Here is a 22,715-nt window from a genome sequence, read left to right as displayed (position 1 = left end):
AGGCAAGGGGAGGCGCCATCATTTGCCTGAGCTAAATCCCTGAGCTATTTGACTTTTCTCTAGCAGTCTTGCTGGGGGGCTTTGCTACAATGCTGAGACCAGGGAAAGAGCATGAGGTTCCATAGAGTTATGGAATCATAGAACTGTAGAGTTGGAAGGGACCCTGATGGCCATCTAGTCCAACCCCCGCAATGCAGGAATCTCAAGTAAAGCATCCATGACAGGTGGCCACCATCAACTTCTTTAAAACTTCGAGTAAAGGAGAGTCCACCACCTTCTGAGGGAATGCACATGTCCATGTGAGAGTGAGAGCCAGTGCTGGCCTGCCCACAAAACACACTGAGGTAGCTGCCTTGGATAACATCTCCCCACCCTCACGCACCCCACCCACTGCATTGGAGAGGAGGTGGTGGTAATGCAGCCAGACAGCAACCTCCTTGCTTCACACTTATGTAAAGGTAAAGGGACCCCTGACTATTAGGTCCAGTCACGGACGACTCCGGGGTTGTGGCGCCCATCTCACTTTACTGGCCAAGGGAGCCGGCATACAGCTTCCGTGTCATGTGACCAGCATGACTAAGCTGCTTCTGGCGAACCAGAGCAGTGCACGGAAACGCCGTTTACCTTCCCGCCGGAGCGGTACCTATTTATCTACTTGCACTTTGACGTGCTTTCGAACTGCTAGGTTGGCAGGAGCTGGGGCAGAGCAACGGGAGCTCACCCCATCACTGGGATTCAAACCGCCAACCTTCTGATCAGCAAGTCCTAGGCTCTGTGGTTTAACCCATAGTGCCACCCGCGTCCCTTCACACTTACAAAGGAGTAAATCCCATTGAGCTCAGTAGGGGTGGCCCAATCTGTTTTGCCACCAACACCACAGGAAAACGTCAGTGCCACCAGTAGCAGACTGGCACAGTGAGAAGAGAAATCTATTGAATCAGGAAAGGGATTTGACTGTCTTCACTGTGGAATAATGGGCCCTCGTTTAGGTGGCTTTAAAAACAGGCAACCTCGGGGAGAACGATCAACAGCAGTTTGCTTTTAGCCATGGTGATCAAAAGAAACCCACCTAAATATATCTACACACACCTGTATAAATCAGGACAAACCTCCATGCATCTGATGAAGTAGATAGGAGTCCACAAAAGGTTATGCAATACTGATGTGTAGTGTACTAGCCTAGGGATGAAAATATTAATAATATTCTGTTTATACTCCAGATATAAACTCCCACAGACATCTGATTGACCAAAACATTGGAAACAAAGAGAGATTTTCAGTGTTATATATATATCTCAATAGAGATCAATGAACAAGTGGATCCTCATCTGTTACAGCAAATATATTCTTATATCTGCTCTGGTTGAACTGGAAATAGAGTTTGTGATCAAATCCATACTAAGTTGGGCAGAATTATGTCTGAATCCCATAGAAATCAACAGGACAAGTTAGACATGACTTAACTCCCTTTGATTTCAATGGGAGCCTAGTTCAGTTTTCTTAGTCTGGATCCAACCCATTATATGCATGTACCAGGTAGTCAGTTTGGAAGAATCCTTAATATATAAAAGGAACCTGCTCAAAATAACCTCAAGAAGGTGATCAAATTTGACCAAGAACGAGTACTGCTTTCCTTCCAAACTCAGCATTAACTTTGCTGCCAGAATGAATTTCAATGGCTCCATAAAACGCCATTGTTATAACAATTCTAGACTACCGAAAATTAGCAGTTGTGATCAATATACAATATAGTGCTGCACTTTTACTAATTTGACCTTTTTGCTGAGTAAATTCCTTTCCCTGTCTTGACACATTTGACGCTGGAAACCAGAAGGGCAATGAGGCAGCCAACAAGTTATAGAACAGAATATTAAATTGATCAAAGCATTTCCAGCACAGCACCCTTAGTGGGCACATGGTAGGTAAAAATTCATGCTGCCCTTTTCCCACATAAGTATTAATACATTGAGAAAGGATTTCTCAATTTAAAAGCTGCAGTAATGTGACAAAGAACTGCAGACAGGCATAGATCTAGTACTTTTTCCACAGAACACTGGTTTCTTTTTAAAACTTGCATAACACTTTTCTTCCTAGGCTGTTCAGCTGGAGGCAAAGCAAGCAGCTAAGTACAGTCTGGGAAAAGATTTGTTTTTTCACTTAAGCAATGTGCATAGCTCATTCTGGTCTAGACAATAGTATGAGGTTTTATGGGCAAAGTAGAACCCTATCTTGCCCTTTAAGGGAGGTGGGGAGGTGGGACAAGGCTTTAGAAGTGGTGGCACCCAGGTTGCAGAATTAAGCACTGGTGGAAATCTAGCCTTCTAGCATGAAACAAGGGCCATCTTTCTAAATCATCAGTCCAAGCCCTGGTCCTCAGTGATGGGGCTGGTGGAGCTATGGAGCCACTTCCACTTCCACAGCTAACCTGCTTGCACTGGCCAGGGTAAAAGGGGAGGGGACAGACTCTATCAGCTCCCAGGCTGACACAGTGCTGAGACCCATATTTGACCCACTGCCATTATGTGATGGCAGCAGAATCAGCACAGCATCCATCTCCACCCCTTCCCAGTCAAGGAAAGCTCCACTTAGGGAATCCTATTGGCTATCAGTGGCAGAAATGTCTTCCATCTGCCCACTATTTGGCTCCCCAATCAACAGCACAGCTGATGAGAGAGGCTCACAGAACTAAGCAAAGTTGAGGGGAGTGACACCTCTGCCTCCTCCCATCCTCCAGATTTGGGAACATGGTAGCTCCTATAGAGGTCTTTAGATAAAGTAACCCGGTCCAACTTCAGGTGGGTAGCTCCAAGGATCTTCATGAGTTTGCTTTTTCCAAAGAAGGTCCACCCACACAAAAGATACTGTCTTATTGGGGGGCAGATTGCCAGCAGCAGGAATGATAGATGGGAACATAAAAGCATTATTTAATGTTAACGATATCACTGTGGTTGGCGATATTGTTGAGTGAAGTGATCCTGATAATGTCTATGCCAGGGGTCAGCAAACCTTTTCAGCAGGGGGCCGGTCCACTGTCCCTCAGACCTTGTGGGGGGCCGGACTATATTTTTGGAGGAAAAAAGAACAAATTCCTATCCCCACAAATAACCCAGAGATGCATTTTAAATAAAAGGGCACATTCTACTCATGTAAAAATATGCTGATTCTCAGACCGTCCACGGGCCGGATTCAGAAGGCAATTGGGCTGGATCCAGCCCCCAGGCCTTAGTTTGCCTACCCATGGTCTATGCTATCCCTGCAGCTCTCATTAAGCAAAGTCTGGCTCCTCCCCTCAAGCACTGTGATTGGATGATGTTGGGTGAGCGCGGTCATGTTAGCATCCCTCCACATTCCCTCTGCTCCTCTCCCCACTCTGGTGTTCTCCTAATATGGTGTTGGAGACACTCTGCCTGGCTTTCTGGGAGACTGTTTCGGGGTACAGATCTGTACAAATCTCTGCAAATTGATTCAGGAAATCTAGATCTGTTCTGTAGTCATTTGTAGCTGCTTCGGGATACAAATTGTCCCGATTTGGCCAAATTTGGCGTACAGCCTTATATAACATATATTATGGAAAGTGGCTCACATTTAGTACTGGTTAGAACACTGACCTTAATTTTAATTAGTTCAAGCTGCAGACAAGGGAAAGAGAGGAAAGGGAGAATAAATGGCCTGGATTGCTGCTTTATTAATCAAGCAGGGGGTTGATCTTATCCACCACTGCAGTTTCAGGAATTCTCTTCAACTTAGTTCTATTGGGATAGATTCAGATTACTTTCCCCTCATATTCTAATGTGACCTTTGTACAGGCACTGCGTGAAATTGCTTCTCTCCAGACAGTTCTACTGCATGATGGGTCCCAGTGCCACAATGCTTTTCACAAGATTAAAAAAAGAATTCCAATACCATGAGGACCTATCTGCCAAAGTCACAGTATGATGGGAAAGCAAATGATTTTCTGAATCCACCCTTACCTTCAGCTGGAGAGCAGAGTCATGCATTGATTGTCTAGTAATCCCTATATAATGTGTTCAATATAGAAAAGTGCAGTTTCTAATAAAGAGGATCTGTGGTTCTTTAGCTTTGCTTCAGAGGCACTGGAGATATGTGGAGGAACTCTCAGGTAATGACTTCATTTAGTAAATATCAGTTAAAACATGGCCATCAGTAAGAGTTACATGGGCAGTAATCTTGACATGAACTCATATTGGTAGGGAGCCACCACAGATAGAACCATAGAATTGTAGAGTTGGATCATCTAGTCTGCAATGCAGAAATCTCAACTGAAGCATCCATGACAGATGGCCGTCCGACCTCTGCTTAAAATAGGGCAGGGATATGTATTGGGAGAGGCAAAACGTAAAGGGTGTCTAAGTCATCCAGGACTTTGTAAAAGATTTGATAAGACTCTATGAGTAGCACATGTCTTCCTTGTAGGAGACGGCAAATAAATACATCTTTAGTACTGTATTTTTTGCTCTATAGAACGCACCCGACCATAGGGCGCACCTTGTTTTAGAGGGGGAGAACAAGAAAAACAAATCTCCCCCTCTCTGCTCAGCGCCCCTTCAGCGAAGCGGCAGGAGAAACGGAGCCCCTTCCATTTCTCCTCTTGCTTCGCTGAAGGGGCACTGCGCAGCTCTTTCTCTCTGCTGAAGCCAGGAGAATCTTGTTCTCCCAGCTTCAGCAAAAGGAACCTGAAGCCTCCACAGCGCAGCGAGACCTCCCGCTGTGCTCCAGAGGCTTCAGGCAGCTATCCCTGAAGCCTTCGGAGCGCAGCACGAGTTCCCGCTGCGCTCCGGAGGCTTTACGTTCCTTTACCTGAAGCCAGGAGAGTCTTGCTCTCCCGGCTTCAGCGATAGCAATGCGAAACCTCCAGAGTGTAGCGGGGTCTCCCGCTGCCCTCCAGAGGCTTTGCGTTGCTTTCGCTGAAGCCGGGAGAGGTCTCCCGGCTTCAGCGAAAGCAGCGCGGAGGGAGCTCTCCCTCTGCACTTTGGAGGCTTCGCATTGCTATCGCTGAAGCCAAGGAGCCTGCATTCGCTCCATAGGAAGCACACACATTTCCCCTTAATTTTTGGAGGGAAAAAAGTGTGTCCTATAGAGCGAAAAATATGGAAAGTGGTCTATCAGATTGCCTCTGAAAGCAAGAGACTCTCTGGGCTTCTGAGGATCCTTAGGAACAACCCAAAGAGAGCGAGCATCAGGATACCATATACATATACCCCAGGGTACCTGGAGGAAGGGCTCAGTAGTATAGCATCTGCTTTGTATTTAATTCCCAGCATCTCTAGGTACGACTGGAAATGCCTCTTCTCCGGAACTCTGGAGAGCTGCTGCCAGTCTATGTAGGAAAACGTGAACCAGGTGGTCTGACTCAGTATAAGGCAGCTGCCTACCTATATTCCTACGCAGGGATGTCATATTTCAAACAGTGGAAACCTGGACAGAAAAGTTGTTGAGCTTTTTAGGCAAAATCCCTTTTGAAAATGCCGTTTTTGAGCAATTTTTATGGGAAAATGACAAAAAAACCAAAACACTGCCAACATGGGCTCCCCAGACATTTGCCTGATTTTTGCCTGGACACTGTTGCCGACTACAGTATGCCGTATATGTCTGGGAAAATCCTATGTAAATGTGGAGTATCTCCCTTATACTACCCTTTATTGCAGGAAGAGTATCCGTGCCCACTTTTTCTGCCAGCATATGATAATTCTCTGCCTGCTCAGTATATTAAGAGACTGATAGAAATTCTGCATCCTTAAGTTATAAGGCCTTAAAGAGCATAACCAGAAACAAAACTGGAATAAATAATAGTTAATGTTCTCAGTCACCTGCATTTCAACAACCTGTTGAAGGATGGCTAGATGAACAGCTATTTTTGTCACAATTTACACTTTCAAAGGTCACAAAATATGTGTTTAGGTACTCACAGGAAAGAAGTGGCAGGAAATCTATCTACCGTATTTTTCGCTCTATAACACGCACCTGACCATAACACGCACGTAGTTTTTAGAGGAGGAAAATCCGTAAGGATGCCACCCGTAGGCATTCCCTCCATAACACGCACAGACATTTCCCCTTACTTTTTAGGAGGAAAAAAGCGAGTGTTATGGTGCAAAAAATACGGTATTTATCTATATAAATCTACCTTTCTGTCTACACTCACGCAAAAGTGTGACAACTCGTGTGTGCAGTGTATGGATTTTAATCATTAGATATGTTATGTATTTCAATATAGGCCCAGACCCCATAAGGCAAGCAGATGCTGTTCTCAGTGCAACAGGGAATGGGAAATTTCATGCTTGATGAAGGGTTTGTTTACTAGTCGTAATTCTTGTTGAGTTTTCAAAAGTAGAAGAGTTTTGTCTTTTTGGTAATCTGATTTGCATCGGAATGTGCAATTTAGATTTTATTATCACTCTATTGAGGTTATGGAAATCAATCCCTTTTGTGGGAAATTAATTTCATATGAATGCATATTTTTAAGTGGGAGAAGCTGAACTGTGAATTAAGGCTATTAAACTGCTCTTGTACAAACGGAATGACAAGGGTGATGTCAAGAATAAGCTTCTGTTGCTAAGACTGTGTATTTCCTCAACTCTCAAACCCAAGCCTGTAGAGATTTATAATTTCCTTCTGTGACCTAGCTGCCATCAGAGAGCTGACAGAAAGCAGAACTAAAGAGCTTATTGCTTAAAATTCACTTTCAAAGGAGAGGTTGCTAGCATTCTGTTGCCTGACCAGCCTACATAACAGGGCTGGCTAACCTTTTTTCGGCCCACAGGCTGTATTCACCATTACTCAACACTCTGAGGATGGTATAGTCAGCCCTTGCCAGAGGCTCCCCTGAATCAAGGGAGAATTGACACCGCTTTGGTTGTAAAATAATCAATCTGATGGCCAGGATAGGACAATTAGCATCAATATCAGGCCTTGGGCTAGGTAGAGAGCCTCAGTCCTTTGTGCCTACTTTATTCTTCTCTTTTTGCTGCTGCCACCGAAACCAGTGACCAGAAACACCTCCTTGAGGGAGTGAAAAAGCCCTCCAGGCCAAAGGTGAGTGATCCTTGGAGGAGACAACAGTATAAAGGAATCATTCAGATGGTGGGATTCTGGAAAGCTTTCTGATTTGGACCCTAATATGCCCTGATATGCTGTTGTCTTGAAGAAATTTTTCTGCCACCCCCTGAAATGTATATTTTCCCCTAAAATTTTCATCTCCCACACCCCATATTTCCAAATACCAAAGCCAAATGCTGATGACAACATAAGCTTCAATTGCATGATTAATATCTCTTATTTATTTGGGTTTTTCAGGTATCAAATGCTAAATCCCATCACAGCTGTTAACACCACAGGTGCTAACATTACCACAAACACAGGCACTGTTAAATAATGTTACATGACATGTGAAATGCCTGCTGATCCAAAAGATTGTAGCACATCACTTGTCAATCATAAAATGTTCTTGATTATGACCTGCCACCAAAGACAAGTTTTCTCAGAAATTGTGGGGCAGGAAAGAAGAAAATGTGCAGGGGATCGTCCTTCCTTCCCCATTGATTGTTTGCTTATGAGGCATTCATATTAAAATATATGCCAGTGGAGAAAAGGGGAGTGGATTCCTTTGCTTGTAAACTATTATACAAGGAACTTCATGGGACAAGGAGGGGAAACCTTTGAAGCATTTCCTCTCTTCTTCTTTGTTGAAGTAAGAATAGCAAAATTGCAGCTAAGAAGCTCAAGTCATATATATAACTGAAAACTTTCTTTGGATATTAAACCAATGTCCAGACTTGAACATTCAAAAACTTTGCTTGCAGAAACTTACAGATGAATTGAAATATAATATTTACAGTCACATGCTTCTCTAAGCATGGGCTTATAGTCTCTTCATCTAACTTCCAAACAACTGTATTTTCCTCTTTCCAGAGCTCAGAGCTCAGCCTTCTGCATCTCAATTAGGCCATGCCTTGCAGCTCTTATGAGAGATTTCCACTTTTACTACCTTCTTCAGCTTTGCTGTCTTTCAAGCACAGAAGCACTCCAACCCTCTATTCAATTTAGCAGTGTTCACAGTGGATTCTAAAAGACAGTCATCTTGCGTCACATAAAATGGAGTCTCTCCTTCACTAGATACCTTCCACGTGACCAGCATTAGCCAATCAACATGAGAACTACTAGAGAAATCTCTAGAATTCAGTTACCTGCTAATGAAATGTAAACATATAGTAATGCAAACAAGCATTTATAATTTCAGTGAATTAAAGTACTATGCTTAACATTCTTCTGGTAAGAAATGGGTTTGTTCACAAAGAGTCTAAAGGCCACAATCCTGTGCATACCTCCTTGGGCTGTAGCTTAATGGTGGAGCATCTGCTTTGCATGCAGAAGGTCACAGGTTCAAGCCCTGGTATCTCCAGGCAGGGCTGGAAGGGAACACTGTGTAAAATCCTAGAGAATTGCTGCTAATGTAGACAATGCCAAACAAGATAGAAAATTGGTCTGGCTTGCTTCTTGTGTTCACATTGAACTCAGCAGGACTTGCTTCTGAGTAAACTGACATAGGATTGAGCTGCACAATTTAAAGCCAAGTTATCTTAGTAGTTTATGGCCCACATTTTTTTCAGCTGCTCCAGCGACTCTTGAAACAGTTCTTATATTGATCTTTGCTCTTGATAGTAAGAGACGGCAACCCAAAAAAAGTGTCACTAAAATGCAGTTTTAAATAATAGTTTGGAGGAGGTAGATTTAGTACTTGATAGATTAAAAAACAAACAAACCACAGACACATCTATATCATATGAGAGGCAGGAGGATGCAACATATACTATATATTAAATAGTCAGTATGAAGTAAAGGTATTCAAAGTGATAGCCTGCAGTACTCCTGTAGACACACAAATCAAGAGCTTACACAAATGTTCTCTGTATCATAAATGAAGGCAGCATAAACAAGTATAAGCACAGAGATTAAAGATTTATACAACTGCTATATCGTGCCACTATTGGCCAAGCTAAGGCTCCTGCTGAAAAGAAATACTCAAATGATTGTTATGCCACTGAGTAAATAACATTTGCAAAAGGGTCAAAATGAACCAGACATCTCTTCAGACAAAACCATTTTTTAAATGTAGCTCTCTGGCTCTGAACAACAGGAGAAGAACATTCCAGTCTGTAAATAGGAATGAACTGCTTCCCTCCATTCTGTTCCTCTATAGCTCTTACATTTCAGTAACCTTTTATTTCAGTAAGCTTTTAATTTCACTCCATTTGAGTTCTCATAGGTAATCCAGATTTTTGAACAAATGCCAATCCCTCTGCCCCACAAAACAACAAAACGCGTTCTCCCTAGCAGAGAGCACGTGTTGCGGTGGGGGATACAGGCCACCCCATTGTTGCTGGGCGGATGTTTGGAGAGACACAGGCAGTGAACTGGTTAATTGGGACGCTGGGGAGATTTGCTTGTTGCCCATTTTGAAGGAGGGGTCAGAGGTTTTAAATGCTGGACACCCAGCTTTGGGCATCCTCTTGGCTGCTTGCACCAGATCACCCGCCCACCCTCCCTGTATTGGGGGCGTTGTTCACTTGACCTTGCTATGCCTGTCATGGGGTCATCTGCTTTTGAGGCAGGGTCCTGGTAGGAACTTTGTCCATCTGGCTGATTGGCAGGAGCTATTTGGTTTTTGCCTACTGCGTAGCAAATCGTCACAACTTGTAAGGTTGGCAGTTAGGCATTGGTTAAAATTGGTTGGTGGAAGGGTAAGTGCCTACCCCTCCAATGGTGGTGCGGAAAGGGAATTCCGTTAAAGGAATCCAGGGGCTTGCCATTCTTTTCGTCCTTGTCCCTAGCATCGGATTGGGCCATGCAAGCCCCCAGGAGCGTGCGGGTGAGAAGTGAGGGACTGATGCCCAGCTTCATTTCTTCCCAACATTGTTTTCCTGACTGGCTTCCGCTGGAATCCAGAAGTCAGTTCTGTCCCTGGGCAAGGACAGATAGTCGTAACCAATGCCTAAGCAACCACTCACATGGTGTGTATTTAAATAAAGTTGAGGCCAAAATCATGCCAAAAACCTTAAACAAAAATTATGTGTGATGTGTGAGTTATTGGGGGTGGCTTGGGGACCTCAGCACGCAACAACAAAAAACCTGGGAGGAGAGGAAAATTTAAAACATCATTCCCATTAAAAAATAAATAAACACAAGCACATGTATTGTGGTTTAAATTGCTGTGATCCACCCCAAGTTCAGGTGTGAAGAAGGGTCGGATATAGAGCCATCAGATAAATAAGGTACCCAGCCCTGATCTGTACCGTTCTGTTCAGCACCTAGGAGAGGGGAGGGGATATTTAGCAGATGTAGCCGAGTGATGAAATGGGCTTCAGATACTACCCCAAAACTGCATAATCTGGTGTGTGACTGTACCTTCATACAATAAATATCATAGAGTCTAGCTCCTCCCCTAATATGCAAATTTCACTTGCATGCAGTTAACGTAATTACTCATCACTTTGATCAATCTGTACTGAGTGCACAGATTTCATTTCTCATACAATAAACTTCTGAAAATGCTATTGGAAAATAAAAAAGAAATCTAGGTCATACACTGAAAGCTCTTGAGGCTTCCCTCCGCAACTCATTTTGAGAGTTGAAAAACTATGATGAGTTGTTTTCTAAGTCACCGTCTCCTTTTAAAATCTATTGCAATTTTGTCTGTAATATTCAGGTGAGATTCCCAGGTTCTAAGAAAACCTGTTTGTAGTATGTATTAATATGCCTTAGGTCTTACATGTAGTTTGCAAGCCATATGTCAGCCATGCCATTGCTCTCCTGTTCTAAAAGAAAATGAAACTTTCTCTTGCTTTTGATGAAATCCTGTGCAGCATCTGACAAGTGAAAAATGATACGGCCCCTTCCTTCTGAAATAGGTTCCTATCTCTAACTCAAAGAGGATTGAATGTTAGGAGAAACACTTCTTTCTCCTAACCTCCATGAACCCAGTAACCTTTCTGTAACACTGCAGGAGCAAAAGATGTTCAACAGAGGAACAGTGGAGGTTGTGAATTCTCCTTCTTTGGAGGTTTTTAAGCAAAGGTAGGATGGCCATCTGTCATGGATGATTTAGTTGAGATCCCTGCCTTGTAGGGGGTTGGACTAGATGACCCATGCGGTCCCTTCCAACTCTACAATTCTATGATTCTATGTTTCTTTTCTATTTGCATTGAATTGAATGGCCTTTGGATTTAAATGAATGGTGTGGAATAATGGAATTATTCTCCACCCCCATCGATCTGCCCGGACACTGAGGTCCAGTGCCGAGGCCTTCTGGTGGTTCCCTCACTGAGAGAAGCCAAGTTACAGGGGACCAGGCAGAGGGCCTTCTTGGTAGTGGCACCCACCCTGTGGACGCCCTTCCACCAGATGTCAAAGAGAAAACAACTACCAGACTTTGAGAAGACATCTAAAGGCAGCCCTGTTTAGGGAAGCTTTTAATGTTTGAAGGACTATTGTATTTTAATATTTTGTTGGAAGCAGGCCAGAGTGGCTGGGGAAAGCCAGCCAGATGGGTGGGGTATAAATAATAAATTATTATTATTATTATTATTATTATTATTATTATTATTATTATTATTATTTACAATTCCATCACAGGGGTTTTGAGGAAGCCAAACTGTAGTGGAAGAGAAACAGTGCTGCATGCAAAGAATAGATATTGATGCCTTCTTATATTTCTACACACAGTCAACACAACCTGACCTGCTCGCTCCTTCACTCAAGTGCACCAGACGTATGGGACTCTCCAATAAGCTGGAATCAAGTCATGCTATTTTCATTTAAATACAAAAACTATTTGAGTTTCAGTGTACTGTCTCTAGAATCCAGATCCTCAACGTGAACAAATGTGAATTGTTGGTGTGTTTGTGTGTGTGTGTGTGTTTTGTTTGGCTAGGGGAGATTTAACAAGAATGTGAGCTGAAATCACTCCAAACTGTCATATTTTTTTTATAAAAAAAACAAGTCTGATTTTCTTGCCAGGGACTTTATGAAAAAGTGCTGTGCCTTCTTCTGCAATGTGTTGAGTGGTTTTGTGCTGTTCAGCTTGTCCAATGTCAGAGTGACACTTCAAGCAGGACAACCCAGTCTGTCAAATTAGAAAATGACATCTCCAACTCCCTGTTCCTGGCTATTGTACAGTCTATGCCAGGGTAATGTCTCTCCCCATCTCCCCACTGCAGGGAGGAGAAATGGCATGTTTTGTCTGGCTACAGGCTTGGCCCCTAGTCATTCCTCACTGACAAGGTGACCAACACCCTCATCCTTCATCCACACAGAAAGGAAGCACAGAGGAAGGACCCACATTGGCTATGCCTGCCCTGCTTTTCGCTCCTTTCCTCATCATTTTCCTATGCCCTCATTGCTCATAAAGTCTTATCCACAAACCTCCAGAGTGGTTTGGCGAGGAGAGAGCCATAGATGGCTGCATGGAGATGGCACATTTTTCTTATGTGAATTTCCTTAAATGAACATCTAAGCCTGAGAACTGTTTAGCATATTCAGTCTTGAGAGCCTGGGAAAAGGTTACAATATAGTGAGTGCCTCACCATCTCCTTTGGAGTCAGCTTTGCACGATGATAATTTAAGAACTTATTTCTCTGACTTGAGAGCAGTATTCACTTAATTGATCTCAAGATGTGTTGGGGATATTCTGAATGAGCAGATTACAACCATGTTTGGTGAACAGGTTCAGTAATAACATGTTCTCGGCAACAATTGCTTTGATTGATTAAAAAATTGTTAACTGTTATCCTTTGATGACATTCGGAATTAATTCTCTGTGTGGGAAAGTTTAGAAAGAATCTAAACAAATAGGCTTTACTATGAATAAATCTATGAATAAAATAAAGTTTATGAAAGGGGACTTCCTGTGCAACCCTCCTTCCTACAGGCCGCTATGCCCCCTCCAAAACTCTGAGTGATTAGGGACCCCTCAGAAGAGATTGCACCAGCCAGGGGGCAGTTGCAGTCTGAGAGAGGATCCCCCAAAATCATGTGGTGGAGGCAACTCACATTTGCAAAGCACTGGGTATTCATGCTCTCTCCTTCCTAACTGCATAATCAATTTCTAAAAAAACAGGGTGGACAATCCTGTACAGAATAAAATACAATTCAGCTATTCTGTATATATAATTTTGTACACCTAGATAATTTTCTTGTAAATACCATCCTTGCTCATCTATGTCATTCATTCTCTCTTTGTATATGGAATACAGACAACATGGGGTTATCTAACCAAGCCATACTCAGAGAAGAATATTGAAATCAATGAAGTTAGTCTTGACTAACTTAATTTTGTTGATTTCAGTGAGTCTACTCCAAGTGTAAAATAGATGAATACAACCAAATATGCTTGTCAGGGTGCTGTCAGTGGCTCCCGGATGGTTGCCCGGGAGATTATAAAGACAAGGAAAAGTTTATTACAATCCTTTTTTATTTCAAACTTTTCAGAGAGAGGCTATAGAATGCAGCCTGTGTTGTCCCAAGTGAATATCCACCCCCCCTCTCTCCCACTTCCTCATTTGTCATCATCATCATCATCATCTCCTTGTCAGGTGCTGCTAAGTGCCTTCTGGTTTCAAGCTCTTTGCTCTCCTACTTTTAAGGTTCACCGGGTTCTGGGAGATGGTGGGTCTGGAATGCTTTCTAGTGACAACGTGTCAGCCAGTTGCTGCTCTGGCTCTGCCTGCTCCTCCTCTCCCATTATTTCCCAACTCCCCCCCCCCATCTGCCTCTGAGCTGTAACCTACCGCAAGCCACTGTTGTAAATCTATACTGTCTTCCTCTTCCTCCTCCCTGGAAGGGCCAGGATGGGAAGGCGGTTTCCACCACTCCTCCTCCTCTGCTCCTGACATCACCCCCCTTTCCAGTGTCCCCCTCTTCTTCCCAGTCCCTGCCATCACTACCTTTTATGGTACTACCATCAATAATAATTTTACTTATGAGTTTCGACACAGGATCAATATTGCCTCAAGTTTCCAGTGGCTGAATACCTACATGCAAAACAAGAAACTGACTTAAGGAATATTGGAATGCTGAAGAAGTCTTTCCACAATCTCAATGAATGTCATTTTCACTCAGGCCTCTTTGCCTCCTGCTCTTCCTCCTTTAAAGGATCATTTTTGCTTAACAGTAGAAATGGTACACGGTGAGGACCAATGTTGCTAGGAAACCTAACATCTGAATCCACTGTCCTACCATGACAACCACAGCAACAAAATGTAGCCTTATACTTTGGAACTGTACACATTCTGTGCTTTCCATTCATCTTAATATTTGTAGAAGTTTCAAAAATGTATACAAATCAAAAGTTTTCATGGCACTGGGTAAATATCACACAATTCTGGGAATCGTTTTCACCCCCTCTCCGTCTCTATAGCCCTCAGTTTTTCCTTAATCAATTTCTGCTTCATCCACAAAAGACAAGAACAACATTATGCTACCGTTTATAGAAAATGTTTTGTTAATGATCCTGAATGAATAAAAATGCTGTTAGTTCAGGTTCCAGATTCAGTACAGTATACAAATACTTAACTGAAACCGGTATATATCCATTTACTGAAGAATACAGGAGAAAAACACTGCTTATGAATAACCAGGTACTGAACTGTAAAGCATATGGTCTTATCAAAATTAAGCTGGGGAATTCTGAATAACTATTTGAATGAAGAAAACAAGTGGAACTTAATCAAACTGGTCAGGAATATTCAGAGTCCAACGGATGCTAATAGGTACCTAAATATACTGTAGGTTATATATCGCCTGCTGAAGACAGGGACAATATGAAATCTTATCCAGCATTATTGCTGCTGCTGCTGTTGTTATTGATACCTCACCTTTCCCCCTGAGAGTATTGGCAATTGTGGCAGGAAGAAGCTCTCCAAATTCTCCAGTGGTGGTCCTTCCCAGTCCTGAGATAATGGAATTCAGCAATGAGGGACCTGTTCTAGAACCCCAAACTACCATCAGGCCCAACCACCACAGTCAAGAATGTCAAGAATGATGGGTGTTATTGTAGTTGTCGTCCAAGAATAACAGAGGGTCCAAGGCTTATCTATCCCTATGATAGCAGGGGTTGAACCAAGGATCTTCTACATGCAAAGCACAGGCTTAGTCAAAGTGTTATGGCAAAGCTGCTCAGCTGTGAGTTAACCCACCAATATTTCAGTTTCTCCCAATGAACATCACTTTCCAAAGCCCCTACAGTATCTGTTCCATATGAGTCATACAGTACAGCAAACATCAGCTGTGTGAAGGGACAATTTTCATCAGGAAATTTTAGGCAAATGGGTTCATCCCTACATATTGATTTACAAATTAGAGAGCACTTTTAATCAAAATATTTCCCAAAGCAGCTTACAAAAAAATCTCTAAGTAGATGTCTTTCCCGCCACGTTGGGCTGCCATTAAACGTTTCAAGAACTCTGGGATATCCAGTAATGTACAAAATATGATGGCTAGGGCCACTCTTAGGATCAGAATAATCAGGCGTTTTATTTTAAGAGAGGACTTTGTAAGAGAATTTTAAAAAGAAACAAAAAGAAAGGTGTGATGTTCTTCCAAACCAGGAAGGCTTCAAGCATTTTTTTCTCTTATTATATGTGAAGGACTAAACAATTGGATGGTTAATTGGCAAAGTTACTGCTGTTAACTTGTCACAAAAGGAAGACTCTGTTTGCAGATGCTTCAACGGTTTCATAAATCTGGGGGTGTTATCTATATAGCAAACACCTACAAGTTGAAGCCTTTTTTTGTTAAGTGTACAGCATCAGTAGAGAGAAAAGCCTGTATTCTGAATCATAGTTCACATTCAAGGTCAGCTTTCAACTTAAGCTCTAAAGTCATTTCTCCAGCATCACACTGCATACACATATAACAATAATTACAGTGTACGTGCAGTCAAGACAAGCCTCTCCTGTTCTGGGCTCAGCATGAGACACAGGCATTATTTTGACACTTGAAAAGAAAAAAGAAAAATTAAAATAAACCGTTTGTTTGCCAGCTGTGTTTCCATCACTGTCACTGTCACTACAGGGCAAGTAAAAAGAAAGAGGAAGATATAAATATTGTGATACAAGGTAGGTATGCTAAATCAACCAAACTCTCTTTGTTCTTGTGGATGGGGCTAGTCCTATACACACTAGTGTGTTCTATGCTACCCATTGTTTGACCTCTATTATATTTGGTGCTTTTTACATTTTGAGATAGGGACATAGGTCGCCTAGAGACTGTCAGGTTTTTTTTTGGGGGGGGGCGAGGAATTCAGGTGCATGTTGCAAATATAGGTTAGCACAATTAAAATGGATTAAATCTCTGTTGCCCTAGAGCAAGAAATCCAGGTTGGTTGGTTGGTTTTTATATAAGTTTAAATCCAGTTTTTTGGGGGGGAAAGAAAAAAAACTATTTCACACTGCATCAGTTCAGGTGATTCCACACAGGAAGGGATTATTATTATTATTATTATTATTATTATTATTATTATTATTATTATTATTATTCCTTTTGCTCCAGCCCCCCTGGGCAGCTTTTAGCCTATATAAAAACATGATAAAACATTAAAGATTATAAATTTCCCTATACAGGGTTGCTTTCAGATGCCTTCTAAAGGTGGCATAGTTACTTATTTTCTTGGCTCGGGGGGGTCACATAACTCCATACACTCCGATGAAAATAGGGACGTCGTACCATACGCTCAAACATAAACCACAGAGCCTAGGGCTTGCTGATCAGAAGGTCAGTGGTTCGAATCTCTGCGACGGGGTGAGCTTCCGTTGCTCTGCCCCTGCTCCTGCCCACCTAGCAGTTTGAAAGCAAGTCAGAGTGCAAGTAATTAAATAGGTACTGCTCCGGTGGGAAGGTAAACAGTGTTTCCATGCACTGCTCTGGTTTCGCCAGAAGCGGCTTAGTCATGCTGGCCACATAACCCAGAAGCTGTACGCCAGCTCCCTTGGCCACTAAAGCAAGATGAGCACCGCAACCCCAGAGTCGTCCACGCCTGGACCTAATGGTCAGGGGTCCCTTTAACTTTAACTTAGGGGAAAGTGGCAGATTTCAGGGTCAAATCAGAAACCAGGATGACATTTGTAAATCTGGAACTGTCCCTGGAAAATAGGGAAACTTGGAGGGTCTGCGGTACTGATAGTACATGATTTGGTGCTAAAATTCCTTCTAAAATTAGTTACTTATCTCCTTGGAACCAGCTTGGCTGCTGGAGCTGCTGGAAGGAGACATAAGACTCTGTGCAGCCAACTTGGTCTCCTGACCTGCTGTCCCTCAAGCCAGCAGACTTTCCTCAGGGTTTATTCCCAGAGCCTTTCCCATGAATGAGTATAGCCTCAAGGCAGTGGTGGTTTAGGATCAGAGTTTTCCTTCTCCTAGGCAGGCTAACTTCCCAGACTGATGAGCTGCATTTGCCCCTCATTTCCCTCTGCAGCACATGCAGAAATTGCCTTCTTGACTGTTAGACCCACCACCAGTCTCGTCCATTCAATCAGCCAGACAAATGATATAACATGTAAAATGTGGGGAGGCTGACTCAAGCAGTCCCTGATATTGTCTGTGCCTCCCTCCCTCACAATCTTCTAACAGCCATGCAACTCTCATATTGTTTCCCTTCTTCTGATATATTTAAAGAGTTTGTTGAAGGTTTTTAGCAATATGTTACTCACATACTTGTTTCTGTTTGTTTGTTGTCGACTTACAGGTGTTTTCCAGCTCAATGGTGGAGCATCTGCCTAGAAGATTCTAGGTTTGAAAGATGTTAAACTATTTTTGTACGCCACAACTGCGGCTCGTATTTTGTTAGCTAAAAAGTGGAAAACCCCAAAAATACCAACAGTTGAAGAATGGCAGATGAAGATGATGGACTTTTTGGAACTAACCGACCTAACCGGAAGAGTCTGCGACCAAAAGGAGGAGGAATGCCACAAAGAATGGAAGAAATTTAATGATTATTTAGTTAAATGTGTTAAGCTAAACTAATCGGAAATAGCTTCCAGATATTTAATGGGTTTAGGATTGTATTTATGTTAACTGATAAAATAATGTGTTTAATACTATAAGGAGAAGATTTAAAGATGTTAATGTTCAATTTAAAGTGTATAAAAATTGGAAAACCGTTATAATGATTTGCAATGAAATTCAACTAAGGGGAAACGAGGAAGTCGCTTTACAAAGTTAATAACTGTTATTTTCAATAAGGTTATGATTTATGTTTGTTATGTTTGTTGTTTCGTGTTTTTCTTTGTCGTTAATATTGTAAAAATCAATAATTTTTTTGAAAAAATAAATAAATATAAGATTCTAGGTTTAATCTACAGCATCTCCAAGGCAGAACTTGGAGAGACCCTCACTATCTGAAATCTTGGAGACCTCCTGCCATTCACTGACCTAGATGGACCATTTCAGAAAAAAGTCAACTTCCTATGTTCCTACGACATGCCTCAGAAATAAATTGATTTATTCAGGGGAAGGACTGTACCCAAGCCTTTTGTTTTTCAGCCGGAACTCACCGGAACTCAGTTCCTGCATCTCTCAGCTGGGCACCATTGTCATTCTAAGAGGAGAGGTTCATGGGGAGTTACAGCACCTCTTTTTCGAGAAAAAAAGCACTGGTGAAGCATCTGCTTTGCATACAGAAGCATACAGAATCAATCCATAGCATCTCTAGGCAGGACTGGGAATCTACCCTGCATAGGTACCAACTCCCTGGGTGCCCAAACACACACAAAATTCCCCACGAAGGGGCTGGGCACTCAGAAATTTCAGTGCCAGGGCCATACATGCTGCATGGCACCCATGACCCCAGGCACCCATGGTTGTGGGGCCAAGATAGCATTCCTGTTACCCTGTCTTAAATGCTACACAGCTCCTGCCAGTCAGTGAAGTTAGCTTTGAACTAGATCAGGCGTCCTCGACCTCGGCCCTCCGTATGTTTTTGGCCTACAACTCCCATGATCCCTAGCTAGCAGGACCAGTGGTCAGGGATGATGGGAATTGTAGTCTCAAAACATCTGAAGGGCCAAAGTTGAGGAAGCCTGAACTAGATAGACCAATGGCTTGTTCTGATATAAGGAAGCTTCTTAGGTTCCTATGCATTTCCAGCTCAGGCAATTCAGAACTCTGCAATGTTCAAGCATTGAAGAACAAACTGAAGCAGAATCAATCCAGAACTAATGCATTATGGTTGTGTCAACAGATTGTTTCAGCATACACCCTCAATAAAACACCCATCTGGAGGAAACCTTTAGAGAGTTGTAAAATACTGATATGATGATCAGGCACCTTATGAACTATCTGTATTAGATTGAACCTCCCAAATGCCCCCACTCCCTTTCCTGTCCCTTCCGTTAGCTCTGGGTGTTGCTGAGCAAATTGCCTGCCTTTTGGTTATAGTTTTTAGTCAAGTTCAACTTTTATGTGAGAACTCAGAGAGTTAAAATAAAATAAAATGATGGCAAACAGCATTCTCTGACTCGCATCTTGAGCTCATGAGGAGTGAAATGTAACTTCTCTACACCTTTACTATCTAGCAGCTCCAACCGTAAAAACATATTCATTTGGATGTTAAGATCCATGTGATTACAACAAAGCTTCCTTCCATGTAAGAGTATGTTCAATCAAACCTAATTCCAGGTTGCTTGCAACATAATGTACAAGATGGCAATGAACAACGCCAGCCTGATTATGCATGTTGAATGTTTTGCTGCCCTCAACAGGACACCTTAGTACATACAATTTGATATCTCATTTGTTTTTGCTTGTTTTTTTAGAAAAAATCCTGCTTGAGTACACTGAGAAAGATAATAAACCATATAACTCTGATGTATCACCCAGTAATACCACGCAGATGTATTTTTCATAGTATGAATATGATCCTTTTATGTATAGATTGTGTGTGTGTGTACTGTATATGTATACATAAAGAGAGGTGGGGAGGAAAAGCGATTAGTTCATGATCTGTCTTATATAAGCAATAAAGAATCCTATCTGGCAGTATAACAAAGCAGCAGAGTTTTAAATATACACTCTAAATATTAACCCATTCATAATATAAAGCTATTTTTTCATATACTGTAAAAAGTGATCTATCATTCCTGGCTCTGAAATTAATAAATACATTAAACACAACAGAAGACTTTGAGCCAGAGCTATAAGAGAGTTAGAACTGGTCAGCAGCCATATATTGTGGCCAGTTTATGTGTCCAAGAGGTCAAACTGGGAACTGCAAGTAGATCACACTAATTCACACTACAGGCCGGATACTGCACGTCTACATGTTTCTTTTATCTTAAAACGAAGAATGCCTGAGCATACAAAAAACAGCACATCAAGAAGAATAGTTAAATATTGCTTTTGCCCTGGCATGTCATTTTATGTGCTGGATGAAGTCTGATGTCTGAAATTAGATAGCTGCCAAAGTTATTTCTGAAGGCTGCCAGCCAATGGAAGATGTTACCCATTAACACTGGTAGGGTTAGAATGCAGGGAGGTCAACAGTAGGTGGAGCTAGAGCAAATGGCTAGCAGTGTTACAGCCCATGAGAGGTGGAGCCAGCTAATTCTGCTTTTGTCTCCATCATCCTCCCAGCTGAGTTCTACAAAGGCAACATGGATGAGGAGGAGGAGGGGACTGAGACCCAACGAGACTATAAGTAAGAAGGTGCTGGCTGAAGGGAGTGTTCCACTTGCCCAGGGGTCTGCAACCCGCGGCTCCGGAGCCGCATGTGGCTCTTTTACACCTTTGCCGCGGCTCTGGGACGGATACTAGCGAGGGGAGGAGGCGCATTGTGCACCCTGAGACTCCCCACTGTGGCGGGCGCTGTACTGGCTGTAACGTCGCATGGGGGCGGTGCGTGCGTTAGTCACGCACCGTCCCGACGTCACCTTCCCGCCCGCTGTCAGATCGCGGCTCCGGAGATATATTTGTTTTAAATGTCGCAATGGTTTCGCGGCTCCCAGGTTTTTTTTTCCTTCGGAAACGGGTCCAAGTGGCTCTTTTTGTCTTAAAGGTTGCAGACCCCTGCACTTGCCCTAATGGACCAGTCCCCACTGAAATTAATCCAGAGTTCCCAAATTGATTCCTTATCTGAATCTTGCTCGGAGGCTCCATTATGCCCCTAATGCCATCTTAAGGTGCTTTGACCCTTCTGTACCCAATCAAGCATGAATCAGATCCTCGCTGCTGTCCCCAACTCACCTGCTCCATACAGTGGTACCTCGTGTTACAGACACTTCAGGTTATAGACGCTTCAGGTTACAGACTCCGCTAACCCATAAATAGTACCTCGGGTTAAGAACAGAAATCGTGCAGCAGCGGCGTGGCAGCAGCAGGAGGCCCCACTAGCTAAAGTGGTGCTTCAGGTTGAGAACAGTTTCAGGTTAAGAACGGACCTCCGGAACGAATTAAGTTCTTAACCTGAGGTACCACTGTATTTAACAGAGTAATATATGGAGGGGCACACCAGGCACAGAAGTCTCTCGGGAACCTATTATTTTCAGAATCTAGCTCCCCAAATATGACAGAATTATAGGTGGAGCCTATTTTAACTCCATAATGTTTATGTCACCCATTGAACCATATGGCATCACAAGTCACTGGTCATTAGCTGTGGTTTAGCCTCCTTGAGCCCAGAACAATTACAGCATGGCATTAATCTTGTCTTTTTGTGACACCCTGAAAGCAAATGTATAGCACAAATACCCTCCTCATTTATTCATTCACCTTAGGACACATCCTCCAACATGTTCCTAAGTTGGAGCAAGTCTTATGACCCGCAGCTACTTCAGGAGTCTTCTCTCCTTCCATTAAAACACTGTCAGAGGGGGCCACAGGGGTAATGGGGAGAGGAACTGAAGGTGGATGTGCTGGGTTGCTAGACAAGAGAGAAGCAAGAGTGATTAAAACATCACCACCTTAAAACTGAAGGCAGCAGATATTCTGCTCTGAAACCAGAAGGCACAAAGATAGGCTTCCCAGTCACTCTCCAGGGAACACAAGTGACCCCTGAGCTGCAGAACAGACACTGCAGCTGTAATCGGTTTAAAAATAAGCATGGAAAACATTTGCCTCTTCCTTTTTCCTTCACCTTGTCTACTTCTTTTCACTTAGCCGTCACTGGATTTGCTTGTCAGCCTCTAGAGGATATCTGAGCAAAAGCATCTGGCTTCACGGAGCGCTCCACGGGCATCTGTATAGCTTTTCTTCACTCGCCTCTGGGTCTATTATCTAAGCTGCTTTGGTGCTGCTTGCCTCCTGTTCTCTGTGCTTAATTTCTTCCTTGCTGCAGCAGTAAGTGCAAACCCATCATTACTTCCTTGGTCATTTATGGAATTATTCCAGAGAAATTAAACACACTTAAAAAAAAAAGTCCTAATTAGCTATGGTCGTGTGGTCTTTTTTGTACATCCTGAAACTGACAGATGAAAGGAATTTTTCTCTCTACCAACTTTTAGTTTAAGAAGAAATCTATGAAGGCAGTGCTTCTTGTATACTGATTGCTCAGAGTCAAAACACTGGGTTGTTATTTTCCTTTCATGCTATAAGAATAGGGGTGTGCTTTCACATTTTACACACATTTTACACCCCCATCGTTCTACCCGGACACTGAGGTCCAGCTCCGAGGGCCTTCTGGTGGTTGCCTCACTGCAAGAAGCCAAGTTACA

The 22,715-nt window shown here is 42.7% G+C and overlaps 1 long non-coding RNA gene across 1 annotated transcript in view; it reads left to right on the top strand.

Moving 5' to 3' along the window:
* The window catches only part of LOC308589461, a 553,994-nt gene that overhangs the window by 167,374 nt on the left and 363,905 nt on the right, over positions 1 to 22,715 (top strand). The gene's annotated exons all lie outside the window — the stretch shown is intronic.

Source organism: Podarcis bocagei, assembly GCF_964188305.1.
Source record: "Podarcis bocagei genome assembly, chromosome: 6".
Classification (NCBI taxonomy): domain Eukaryota; kingdom Metazoa; phylum Chordata; class Lepidosauria; order Squamata; family Lacertidae; genus Podarcis; species Podarcis bocagei.
This window is presented reverse-complemented; position numbering and strand designations above follow the sequence as displayed.